Below are 13,808 nucleotides of genomic sequence, written 5' to 3' on the forward strand. Positions count from 1 at the left end.
CACAGTGAGCAGAGCTGGCTCAGGAGTGTGTGAACTGACCAATCAGAGCAGGCTGGGTATTTGGGAGGAAGGCCATGAAGTGACAGGAGCTAAAACAGAAAGAGGGGGAATACGGTGCTGCGGCAATGGACAGTATGAGGAAACTGGTGTGTTTTTTGAGCATAAAGGCATTTAAACATATTCCAGTAGTGACCCAAGATAAAATTATGAGCATAATATGTGTGCTTTAACAGATATCTGCAAATAAACGCAGAATCTGCAGGCAGGTAGTGGCCCTCTGTGACATTGATCAGAAGGAACAAAGTTTGTCCCAAGGTGTCTTCATGAGCTCTCCCTTTACTTTGTGTTGCATAGTACGGCCACTACCTTCATCTTGATATTAACATGTGTTCCTGGGAGAACCTGCTTATCCGAAATTCGGTTCAGAAATTGATGGCGACAGGCCCGCGGTGATGGATTTAACAGTATTTGCGGGGAGAGCGTTTGTTTGGTAGTTGCGTTATCTCCCGCTACTGAGCGGCTCCCTCAGAGAGCAAAACAAAATAAAATCATATTTGTTTGATTCCATTCCAGTCAAAGGCGTTGAACTGAGGAAAAAAAAAAAGTAATCTCCCTCTTATTTTCATCTTTCTCTGTTTATCGCTTTTCTTTCCCCAACCTGCGGACCTCACAAACACACATGAGCACGTGCGCAAACACACGTCACAGCGCGGCAGGTTTTTCTGATAATCACTGTATCAGTCATCCTTTGTGAGAAGGAGGTAAACTCCCCACACGGGGGACTTTGATCAATGCCAGAGACATGTAAATCGATGTGGACATAGTCTCTGCTAGCTCGCTAGTCTTTATCCTTTATCCATCTCCCACCCTTTCAGATCTTACTCGTTACCCCTTTACCGTCCAAGAGCATTTCTGACCCTCCTCCTTCTCTCCCCGTCCCTCATTTATTCTGTGCTTTCTTTCATTTCGACGCCTCTAATCATGTCGGCGATGTATGCCTGCGCTGCTGATGGATCCATCAAGCTGCCACTTAAACCAGTGGCAGGCCACATCATTTCACACTAACAGACATGTCCCTGGATAACCTTGGCCGTAATAGAGTCTAATGGCAGAGGTCCTCCACATCGCGAGGTCAAAGGGTGTAATCATGAGCCTCTTCAAACCTACAGCAAGAGCTGATGGGTGGGATGGAGTGGGACTGGCTAGGTTGAGGGTAAACGTGTTATTTGGGTGTAATATATATGAATGGTCGTGCGTGTCCGTGCGCTGGATGAGCGTTTTATCACTGACAGGCAGGCGAGCGAATCCCTTCGGCAGCCGTGTTTTTTGCGTCGGCCGTCTGAAGTGTCTTTTTGTCAACTCGTCCGTTCCGTCACTCACTCCCGACACCAGAGATGTTTCATACGAGGGGGTTGTTAAGGTGACCTTGGATTGTAGAGATGTGAAATGTGGATTAAACCACGATGAAGTGGTTTTCACTGACTAGAGAGAAAGTGCAGAGCAGAATGTAGTGATTAGATCTGAAGGTCAGTTATAAAAGTGGAAGTCTAACAACCGACGGTCGCCTCCATTTGCATGTAAGGTATGAAGTGCAGCACAGGAAGATAAAACCAGGTCCTCTTTGGATGATAGAGAAATCTGTATTAAATGCCATCTGCTGCCTGATCTGGCAGAAAGTGTCTTTTCCTTGCTGCCAACCTTAAATCAAAATACCTATGATGGAAATTTGGGTGATTAAAATGTTTATTTGAGTGTCACTTACTGTGAGACCGAGAGCGGCTGAAGGTGCGGTTATTTTTTAATGCCGTTATCTCGACATCACACGTTAATTATTTAGTTATCCTGGGATAACAAAGCTCATGTTTCTCGAGATAACAGGGAATATATCTTATCTTGAGGAGACAAGCTTTGTTATCGCAAAAAATATGAAATAATCAACCTGTTATCAGGAGAAAACAAAAGGTTGTTTCTTCACATTATCAGCGATGCCATGCCAGCATGCACGGATGATGTCTTGACAACATGAGCAACTGATTTAAGCTGAAAATGTCGGATCAAAGCAACTTTATTACCATTTAAACACACTGGCGGGTTTCTTCCCTCTATGTCAACAACAACAACAATCTTTTGGCTGCAGCCTACTGGCCTGTAACACATCTGCTTTAAGTTGATCACTGTATATAATCCTATTTGTCATTCTGCCCTGACTCTGCACTATACAGAATGGATGATTGAATCATTTTCAGCTGCTTACACACTTATTAAATCCATCACAGTTGAAGATTTGCAGTAAAATGAACACTGAAGCCTCCTGCTCCTTATACGTGACCCTCCATGGAAACAAGCCCCACATAATAATACTATTCTTACACCTTTCTCTTACATTTATTAGCAATAACGTAGATACACTCATATCAAATTACAAGGTAAAACATTACAAGGTTCATAAAAAGCTCATATGGTTTGCTGTGAAACTCCCAATCAGACACACACACACCCACACACAGCAGTCTGTGTACAGTACGTCATGGTTCACTCTTATTAATCTTATGAAGTCATTCTCTCGTGATAAATTATCTCGTAATTGGCCATTTCTCAAGATGTTGAGGTAAATTAACCCATTAACACGAGAAAGCAAGACTTTTTATCTTGAGATAACGCAGTAATTAACTCATGATCTCGAGATAATGAAAACTGCGTAGTCTTTCTGCATCAGCAAAAATGCAGAAGACATTTAAGAAAGTGTGATATGCATCGTAAAAACCTTTGTTGAGCATTAATTTATGGAGACGTAACATAATCTTGGCATCTAAAGTGGACACAAAAGTAAAGTCCTGTTACAAGAGTATATGCAGTATATTAAGAAAGCACTAAACCAAAAGATGTTAAAGGATAAGTTCACCCAAAATGTAAAACTCAGTCATTATCTACTCAGCCTCGTGCCAGAGGAAAGTCCGGTGAGGGTTTCTTAGTCCACTGAAGCAGATGGGGACTTAAATTGAAAAACATGAATTGGCTCCACGCAGCTCGTCCAGCATAATCCAAGTCTCCAGAAGCCCTGAGATGCCAAATTGAATTGAAAAGATGTTATTTAGACCCCTGGACACACAGTTGAGCTCGTCCACCCACTTCAGCAAAGGCGAAGTTAAGTTTTAGTCTTAAAAAAGGGTGTAAATAACGTCTCTTCAAATCAGTTTGGGATCTCGGGGCTTCCAGGCACTTGTATGACAAGCGACGAGGAGACATTTTATGTTTTTCATCAGTTGTTTTTTTTACTTTTTAGAGCAAAGGACCATCGAGTTCGGTTGTTTAGGAGAATGCTGCAACACTGTTTGGATGTGAAGCTCCAGAAACGACACTTCACCTGACTTTCATCAGCGTGAGGGTGAATAAATAATGAACTTATCCTTGAATCAGACAAGAACAGTGACCTGACTGTAAAATACAACACTAAAGTATTTGTATAAGTGAGCTACAACACTAAAAGTAAATGCGAAAACAACCTAAACAAAGAAAGTGAGGGACGAGTAATGAAGACTGTTCAGTGCATTAATTCAGGCGGACAGCGGTGATTAACAAACAGTGATTCACTTACTTACTCATTATCTCCACATATGAATACATGGCCTATTCATTGACACATGGGCCTGGTCAATAGTTAGCCAGGCAGAGGAGTCAATACTGGACTGACAACAGGGTCAGTAGGTAAGCCCAGTCAACTGAAACAACCAGAATTAGCTTTGCAACTTTGCAAATAAGTTCACAATAGCTCTAATCATGTAATCAGGGAGTTGTTTTGGCTTCCGCACCTGTTAATTAGCTCTTAAACTGAGCGTGGGTTACATGAAAAACACACTCATGGGCTCTCACGGTGCTGTATACAAATGCTAATTGAATGGCAAACCAGATGTATAATGCATATGTGTATTTACATGTGTTTGTGCTTTGTGGGCATGTACAGTGTGTGAGTGAGAGCGAGCATGTTCTTGAGAGCGTGTTAGCACAACAGAGTCATTAGCAAACAATCCCCACAGGGATGTAGATGAAGGAGCCGATGAAGTTAAAAGCTTCAGATGTTCCAACACAGTGACCGCGAAAGCCCGAAATATACATCAGGATCCGTCATTAACGCTGCCACGTCTCGGCCGATTTCCCTGTTTATTTGCGCCAGAACTAAAAGTGGTAAATTTATGCCCGATTCACAAATTAATGTAGCCTGAGTGTGCATAATGTTCGAGCCTCGTGGAAGCTGGTTTCAAAGCACAAAAGAGAGATAAAGCAACCGAGTTACATGGATGTAACTCCAGTTCTGTGAGTACATGCATAGACCTCTGCCATAACCATTTACTGCACAACGCAGAACTGTCTCTATATCAAGCAGGATATAAGGAGTTGTATTATCATTCACCCTTCTAGTGGCAGTAAAGTGGCGCTCTACTAGTAAGTTCTCAATTCAAGGTAGCTTATGTGATAAACAGTCTCCTTCACAGCAACAGAATAACAAACCGTATCACATCACTGATACGTTCTTTAAGAGGTGCTCTCTGGTTTTACATCCCTCCTGTTTTATGTAGACCTACTTATGCTGTTGTTTCGCACAAGCTTGTACAGTACGTGCACCTGGCTGTTGGTTTTGATAGTTTTGGTAAGCTGCATGATTAAAAACCTCGCGTGTGGCTCACCTGATCTTTTGAAAACAGAATCAGGAGTGAAAAATCCAAATAGCGGAGTGTGTTTTTTGGTAACTTTACTGCTGTCGAAGAAAGTCAACAGAGCAGAGAGAGCGAAACAATATGGAGGCAAACTTTTAAAGCGATTATAAAAGAGTTGCCCGCTGCCACAGGCTCACAGCCGTTCTGTGGGGGAGACACTGCAGCTATTTTCTGGGCATCATTATCAGGTGTGTGCTCGTATTGAGCGCGTCCAGTTTGGGATTGAGAACACTTTTCGGTGTGCACACAGCCTGCGCACTTGTAAGTGGGCAAGTAAGCGGCATTGTTGGCAGCGCTCTTTGTGACATGCTTGTCCACAAGCTGCGATTCACCCCCACAACCCTGCCCGTCTGATGTGAGAATATTACGGACCAAATCCTGCAGCGAGAGGACAGACAGAACCTTTTTAAGGGGGAGTTGTGGTTTTTGTGTGGAGATGTGTGTGTTTGTCCTCTTTGTTGACTCTGAGCAACTAGACAGTGGTCATGGAGCTGCCATTCACCTCGTCATTTATAGTTAGAGATGCATGCTGACACACACACACACACACGTACTGTATGTATGTAGTGGCAGTTGCAGTGACGCAGTGGTATATGAATAGACAAATCACAGCATTGATGTTGCCAGCGAGATGACAGTTGTCACAAACTGTGACACACTTCATTGTCCATCATTTACAGTACTGCAAAGCTCCGCCACAAATACACACACTTGCATACACACACTGACAATGAATAGGACCGTTTCCTCTTTTTTTACAATATACGGCTGAATAAAATCACTCACAAACACTACTGATAGGCAGCATGCGGAGATGGAGGCCACAGGACGTTTGTGTCTTTAAATGGAAGCAGCACGATGTAAAAAGAGATGACAAAGACAGATTTGAAAGTATAAAAAAATGAGGTTTTTATGTCTCTCGAGGGGACATGATGTACCTATTCAATTATCAGTCCCTACTCAAACAAGACGGATAAAAGATGATCACAATACCCAGCGGCGGAGAGGAAATGCGCAAAATACACTTCAGTGGGTCCACAGGTGATATAAAGAGGTAGGAAATCCCAGCGCAAAACAGAGAGATAAACAAAAGGCAGAAAAAATGAAAACTGAACTTTGAAGGGGAACTTCTGCTGATCTCCTGTGAAAGCATCGCTCCACTTAAGGTTAGAAGAATTGGATAAAATGTGCCCCTCCCTAACAAAGGAAAAGAGGAGAAAAAAAGTCCAAGAAACAAAAGCGACACCAAAGCAACAACAAATGAAAAAGCAAACAGAGCTTTCTCATCTAACTGACAACACAGCGGCTTGTGCCTTTGAAGAGGAGAAACAAATGCCATCGGTTTAGACGTCTGTCTGTCTCCTGTCGCGCTCAATGGGGGATCCCCGCTGCATCTTCTGTTCTGCTATCCTCCATTTCATTACTCCGCCTTGCGCTCCATCTCTGTTTTATCTCGATAAGACATATGAGAGGTAAAATCAGTCAAACAACACCGCGTGTGTTTGATGAGCTTTGTCACCGAAGTGAGAAGCAGAGCTAACAGTTTTACACGTCTCTCCAGGATGTGTTAGATCCCAAAACTACCAGGCAGAAACTGTGTAAAACTCAATGTTTGGTGTTTTCAGTCGATGGTGTTTAGCGGGAAACATAATGTGACACAGGTAGAGCTCCGAGCCGACGTTCCCCCGATCCCCAAACATCTTGTGCCCCTGTAGGTAAAATCTATCGCCCATTTCCGTTTCGCCGGAGCTTCATCGACACTCAATAAAGACCGGAGAAAAAAAAGTGGACACAGATTGATTTAGGAGTGGTGATTGGAAACCAAATTAGGATGCAGAAAGCTGAGTGACCTTCATATTGACTGATAACAGACAAAACGCTTTGTAAGGCCTTATGGGTTCAGGGAAATCTATATTATTATTACGCTTCTTACAGAAAGCGATGAAGGAAGACGGGACAGAGAGGAAAAACATTGTGACAGTAGAAAGAGCGACAGATTGGTCAATACTTTATGATAAGAGGAAAAAACTATCAGCGGAAATGCATTTGATCGAGCCCAAACGAAGCAACACAACTATATTTCTTGAAAAAAATGCAACCCAACATTTGGATGTAAACATCAGCAGGCAGAAACGAGCGAAAGACGCAGAGAGAAATCAGCCAGTTGGGATCAAACTGTGTGCCGAAGCCTTGGCTTCTGGCTCAGCGCCATATAAAGCTGATGGATCAACGCGCAGGGGGCACAACATATGAAACCCATTTATTTCGAGGGGCTGCCTGTGCCGCGTCTGCAGCGGCACAGACGCACACACACAAACATGTATGCACACCACATAAAGTTAAAGCGGTACGTGTGCGCGTTGGAGGCATTTCTATATCCAGCCCACTCGCGGCACAACAGAGACGGGCGAGAACGGCCAATCTATAATCATTAGGAGGGAAGAGTAGAGGTGGCGGAGAAAGAAAGCTACAGTGCTGTCAGGGAGGTGTCGGGATAATAAGATTAGACCTTGTGTGATTCATCTGTGGCCGTGGCGTTCGGCTCCTCACCCGCCCACCACAATCTCTGTCGGTTGGTGTACTCTGCCTTTATTCCTTGATTCTCTCTGCCCTTTTAGTCCTACGGTTTTATTTTTGATGCTGTGCATGTAGAGCCTGGACACGCATTGTGTCATACAGTCAACCTACAAGAAACTTTCCCTCGTGTTTTGTTTTTTGGACTTGAGACACAAATATGCAACTAGAGATTACATAAATAATATGATCGCATTGGTCTAAAAGTATTTACCCATGTGCTTTTAAAGTTTTACACTGCATGACCGTCATTACAAACTGCCCCACTGTGTTTAAAATGGGCTCTAAATGCTCAGAGGTTCATGGTCTTCTCATAATACTGCTTGATGATTTTAGCATTTTCATGTCTGATGGTAAATCCTTTGAGACGGTGCTCTAGTACAAGCACTTGGGTTTAGATGACAACTTTTTATTTAATGTACAATTTACCAATCTTGTTAGGAAGCTCAAAGGGGAATATGTCCTTTATTGTAGAAATAAATCTTGCTTTACTTTTAATGCCAAGAGAAAACTTGAGGGAGCTTCTTTCTCGACTGACGACGGTGACTTATCTTTTTTATTACGGAGCCTTGATTCAGTGTAGCGACGTCACGATTCCCCGAGTCTACAATTCGATTCGAGTTTGGATTGAAAGGTAAAGATCAAGAAAAGGTTTTATGCCGTGTCATTTACATTTTCAAATACTTCATTGAAAAGATAAAAGTATTTTTCTTTTTACAAAAACAGCTCGACTTCATCCTGGTGACTTATTGCAGTTTAGGGTTTGACAAATTTTAATAATCCTGTAATGCTGTCGGTGTTAACTACTCAGTTGACCGTCATCCTGCACACAAGACACGTCTCTGTGTCTCTGGACCTGCAGCCAAGTGTTGTTTTCTTTTTCTTCAGACGTGCACTGGACTCGACACGAGTGGAGAAAAAAGTACAGAGAGACCGGCCAATATTGCTTCAGATTTAAAATTGATTTAGAAATGAAATCGTTACAATCCTAATTCAGTGCATAACGAAAACTCTACACTTCATTACAGATGCAGAGTCTATTACTCACCATTACATTCTTTATGATTCGGTGAGTCACTGACTGCTCGCAGACAACAGCACAGAGTGAACTTCCCTTCTCCGTCTCAACTCTGGGAGTTACGAGCTAAACTCCTCCAAGTGGTTGCTTTTCTGGTTGTGACAGACCTGGGGAAAACTGCATTTTCACGTACGCATTTTGGGGACGGCATGACGTGCAAAAGATCTAAAATGAGAAATGTGTTGATGAATTTAAGCGCAACATAAAGAACGTGATGAAGGAAGCATGTGGTTGTTTTTCTTGAGAGGCCGCTGTGTTTGAATGACTGTTATTTTGTTTACCTGTGGATTTATTGTATATGATATACGTTGCATTTAATATGTTTGAATGACGGCTACCTGCAGGGTCTCTCTTGTAAAATTAGATATTTGATCTCAATGGACTTCCTGGTCAAATAAAGGTAAAACAGAATAGTTCAGGCCATCTTAGGTAACACCGCTGTCTCCTCTGGCTGATGTGCTGCCCTGTTGGCTCTTACACGCAGTGTCCTTAACATGGCCCCTTCAATTGTTTGCTTTAGGGGGGCAATTATATTGCATACTTTTCCATCTCCAAACTCTTTTTTTTTCTCTCTCTCTCTCACAGTTTCTTCATCTGAAATGCTTTGACATCAAGGACAGAGTCGGCAAACCACAAGTAACCCCGCCACGCTTAAAAACCCATCAGAAACAGCAAAGTAGTGTAGAGATATCTGCTTCACAAGACGTCCAAAGTGTTTCTAACTTCATGTTCACCATCCTTTTCTAACCACACACACACACACACACACACACACTCCTCCCTCCCCTCCTACAGTATCTCCCTTCATCCCGCACTTCTTCCCTCCTCTCCCTCTCGTCCGTTCTCTCTCTCTGGGCTCGGGGACAGTAGAGTGACTTTGAAGTCGCGCTGCTTCAGGAGGAGAGAGAGTCACTCTGGCTAATTAGTCGTCCTTATCCCAACAGCAGCAGCCGCCACCAGCCCACTGGCTCAGAGGGAGAAACAGAGCCGGCATCAACAGCAAACTACCAACTGCTGCATGCTAAAGATACCCCGCTCCCTCTGCTAGATGTTACTGCTAGCGGCTAGCAACAAAATTACTCACCCCGGGACTAAACTGTGGATTAGAGAAGTTGCTCCGCTCAGCATAATGATAGGTAATATGGTATGAAATACGGTACAGTGAATCCTCTGCTCTCGGGGAAAGCTTGTCAGACCGTAGTTGACTGCAGCGGTAAGATTCAACTGAGCGCCAATTTTTTCCACCATGTCATCATCATCAACATGACCATCAGTTGTACAGTAAGCACTTAGACGAGCTGCAGTAACAGGCTTGTGGTTCTCCAATGCACAAGGGATTTACACTACAGTGTGTTCAAGCTAAGAGGACGCAAATAAGGCAAATACCCCAAGGTCATGTTAGGTTGCTTTTAAATAAGCCCTACACGTTAATTAACTTTGTCCGTAGGACTTACTATTAAGCTGCATCACTTATTTCATTAATTAAATGGTTCCTAATTGAAATAACAGATTTTTGAGTCTTAGTTCTTGTTAACTGAGGCAAAGGTTGTATATGGTGCCTTGTGGTCGGACAGTAACATCGAGGAATTTGGCGTTTTTTGTGCAATTAAAAAATTGGTTTTGTAGAAAAACACATTTATATTTCTTGACGTTAAGTAAAAATATTATTTTTGGTAAATACCAAAATGCTGGTATTGTATCGACATCTTTTAAAGGTCCATTATGATCATGTTCAAAAAACACATTTTCTAATACGTCCGTTGCTGCAGCACCTCTATTCAGCCCCCTCTTAGCGTCTGTCTCTTTAAGGCCCGCTCCCAAAAAGCAGTCTGCACTGATTGGTCGGCACTCACAGGCCTGAGTAAGCTCCACCTACCAACAGCTCCGCCAGTGTTTTTTTGCAGCCACGGCTACGGGCTCTGTTGTGACATCGCAACCTTATAAGTCTTAAAGTCCTGACGGCTCGTTTAATTACAATAAACAGGAACATTTTAGGAACAGATCTTCTATTGCTCATCCTGACCGTCTTCTGGAGGAAGTGTGCAAAAACATGATGTTCCTCACTCATCATTAATCATTATTTAAAATCTAACTTGTCTTTGTGATAGTATGTATGGCAGCGATTTAACCATACCATATGTTTGAATGTCACATTAATAGTTCAAGAACAAAACACTCACTGCTGACAGGATGTGTGAGTAGAGACGTGGTGTACCTACTAAGGCGTGTGTGTTATCTCGTCTCAGCAGGGTTTCTCACAGCTTGTCCATCTCTCTCTCCTGAGCCTTGCTCTCTTTGCCCTCCCTGCCTCGCTCTCTCTCTCTCTCTCTCGACCCGCCGGCAGCGAGCGAGAGAGAGAGAGGGCTGGCTGCGTTTCAGAAACATTAACTACTCCCTCGAGATACGCACACGCTCACACATACAGTGTTGGTTCTGGGCTTCTCTTTGTATCGGATCGCCACGCTGAGTTCTGTTTGGCCTCAGCGCCAATGACTGCTGACATACTGTCATATGTGCACATACTGTGTATGCTCTTTCTGTCCGTTTCTCATGGTTTGACATGGCAGGCAGACACTTCGCACTGACGGAGACTCTTATTACTATTCAACTAACTCCATTGTTAGGTTTTCTGAACCAAAAAAAAAAAAAAAAACACACACTGTGGTGCACTTGCTCTTTGAAGTAGTCAAGGCTCATTCCCTGACAACAAACTGACAAGAAGTTCATAGACGAATTCATTATCCGAGACAATTCAATGTCTTTCTGGTTTCGTGGCGTCGTAGCCTGTGGGGCTGTGGACTGAGAAGTTCAACATTAGTTATACATAGTTCAACACACAGTGAGTGGAGGAAGGACCTCTCTGCCAGACACTCTGAGACAATTAATTCAACCCGTCATCTCATCGCCGCAGACCCCTTGACTTCCAAGGCCAGACGGGGGGGAAGGACAGAAGTAGAGGGATGATGTGCGTCATGGAGGATGTGTCCGTGCACATACATATGAATATGTGTCTGTATGACACATTCCTATGAACTCTTGTGTGCGTGTGTACGGCCTGTATGAGTGTATTGTGTGTGTCGTCGGCAGTGTTGCACACACACACACACACACCCACCCACACACACACCTGTCCAGGAGAGTCAGATTCCTCCCTAATGGCACCATGGGGACCCGAGACATTAGCATATTAAAAGGTGACATTTCACAGTCTGAGCCTTGCAGTGGAGTGCAGCCCGATCACTCTGACAGTCTGACAGCCACACAGGCAGGCCGGAGAACACATCACACCGTGGAGTGCAACACAAGGGGAAAACGAGGAAAGTGGCTGGATCTGAGTCAGAAAACACCTGTCCACACAGTCGGAGAGCCAAAACTGGAGGGGAACTGCACACATGACCTCACCAATAGTGTGGTCAAGTGGGTCATGACTCTTAGTTTACTGTAAATAGGTGCAAAGTACATTGGCACAGAGGCACCGAATTATAACTGAGGTGTCAAGCAGCTTTATATCAGATGCCAATGAACAAATCGGCACATAAGCACACAGAAACGCCAAAACAGAAACAATGCTGCATGTTTTCAGTACATCAGTGAGATTTACAAACCCTGTGAAATGCTGGATTTTAGCTGTGTTACATGACAAATAACACAAACACACACATAGGATCACACATACACGGCTTTCATACAAGCACACAAACACACACAAGCACACATGCGGAAATTTGTGCTGGTTAACTTTAAGGTTGACATTCGCTGGCATCACCAGCATCTCAGACCAAAACAAATGTGCATTGTTTACTCAATAAAGTTGGAAAATAACAGTTTTGATGTAATGTCAAAGATGTCTATGTATTCTGTTAAAGAGAGATATTTTAATCACTAAGTTAGCACGCTAAACAGCTAGCCCCAGGCCAGAAAAACCCTCTCTCCCAGCAGCCCCAAAACTCCTGTGCTAGTAGTATACACACCAACACTCCCCTGATAGTCCGGCTAGCTGCACGGCTAACTGAGTGAACAAGCTCACAGTAACTACAGTCATGGATGTTTAATGAGAACACAGTTAGTAGCACTTAGCAGTTACTCTGGTGATATGCTGCCTCTGTTTGTAGGAGTATGAATTCAAGGTGGCCGATTCAATTTACACATCACAGCCTAAAAAACACTAAATTCACAGAATGAAAAGAAACCCAACCCGTCAAATCCCTGCATGATACCCTGAGAGGCCGTGCAGTATGAGCAAAAAATGTCTAACAACATCCTCCAACCAACAAACAGACCAACAAATGGACATGGATGGAAACATAACCTCCTTAGCGGAGGAAAATAATGGTCATTGGTTCTGATTTTTGGCATCCACTACCAAAAGTACAAGACACAAAACTGTCTCTTTCAGTGGAACTTCGACGTCCTTGGCGTCCACATAATTCAATCCCTAACGGCACATGCTTGCACACAACCACACACACACTCACCAGGGGCCGGCAGTTGAGAGAAGTGTGACAATGGCTGAGTTCAGTAATTGGCTCTGAACTGCAGCTTCAGCAAAAGCCTCGGTCCTGTCGGAAACCTGTCAGTGTTTGGCATCTGTTACTATCACTTACCTCTGCAGGACAGCCCGATGTGAAACACCTGGGTCGGGACATTATCCTGCCACCTTCCCCCTCTGCTGTCAACTTGTTACAATAGTTCCAGCGACTACTTTTGCTATAACTAATAATACTTCTGTCAAGTGCTGAGGCAACAGAAATGACCTGTCTTCCCCCTCATGAAAATATCACACTGCACGTTGAGCCCAATAAGAGACGGAAAGAGAACGACTTCTTCCAGAGCAACAGAGCAATGAATGAGAGAAAAAGTCGGGGAGACACTGACGCAGCGAGAGGCTGATTAATACCGACTGTTTATCAAACAGCAATATCCGAGCACAGAGAGCTTTTCATCTAAAGTCTAATGAAGCTGCTGCAGAAGTGATGCAAAACGGAGGGATTTTCCATTTGCAGATAACCTGTGCTGCGAGGTAGCGTTTCCTGTTTTCCGGCTCATAAGCAAACAATTACTGTGGGTGCTCCTTCTCTGCGTGTGTCCTGTGAAAGACAATTTTCAGGTTGCAGCATCTTGATGTCCTCTATCTTCCTGTTTCTCTTCGGTCCCTTTACAACTATTCCATCAACACGAGGGCCAATTTTGCAGCATGCCAATTTTGAGCGGTCACTGAATAGAGCTGCCCAGCAGGATCCCTGGGACATAATAATACAAAAAATCCTTCAAAAAAAAGAGGCTGTGTGGGTAACAGCAAAATTACATATAGACGTGTTTCACCCCGAAGATTGTGAAGTGTTTTGGAGTGAGTATATAGTAATTATAGTTGCAGAAAATCTGCTTTATTGTTGTGTTACCCCAAGGTTTCTTGGAGGCTCAGACTCCTGGCAGGGGAGCCAAAC

At 43.5% G+C, this 13,808-nt stretch overlaps 1 protein-coding gene across 5 annotated transcripts in view; it reads right to left on the bottom strand.

Moving 5' to 3' along the window:
• Positions 1-13,808, bottom strand: part of brsk2a (BR serine/threonine kinase 2a) — a 184,166-nt gene that overhangs the window by 60,516 nt on the left and 109,842 nt on the right. The window lies entirely within an intron of this gene.

Source organism: Pagrus pagrus (genome assembly GCF_965226575.1).
Source record: "Pagrus pagrus genome assembly, chromosome: 10".
In the NCBI taxonomy this organism is placed as follows: Eukaryota; Metazoa; Chordata; class Actinopteri; order Spariformes; family Sparidae; genus Pagrus; species Pagrus pagrus.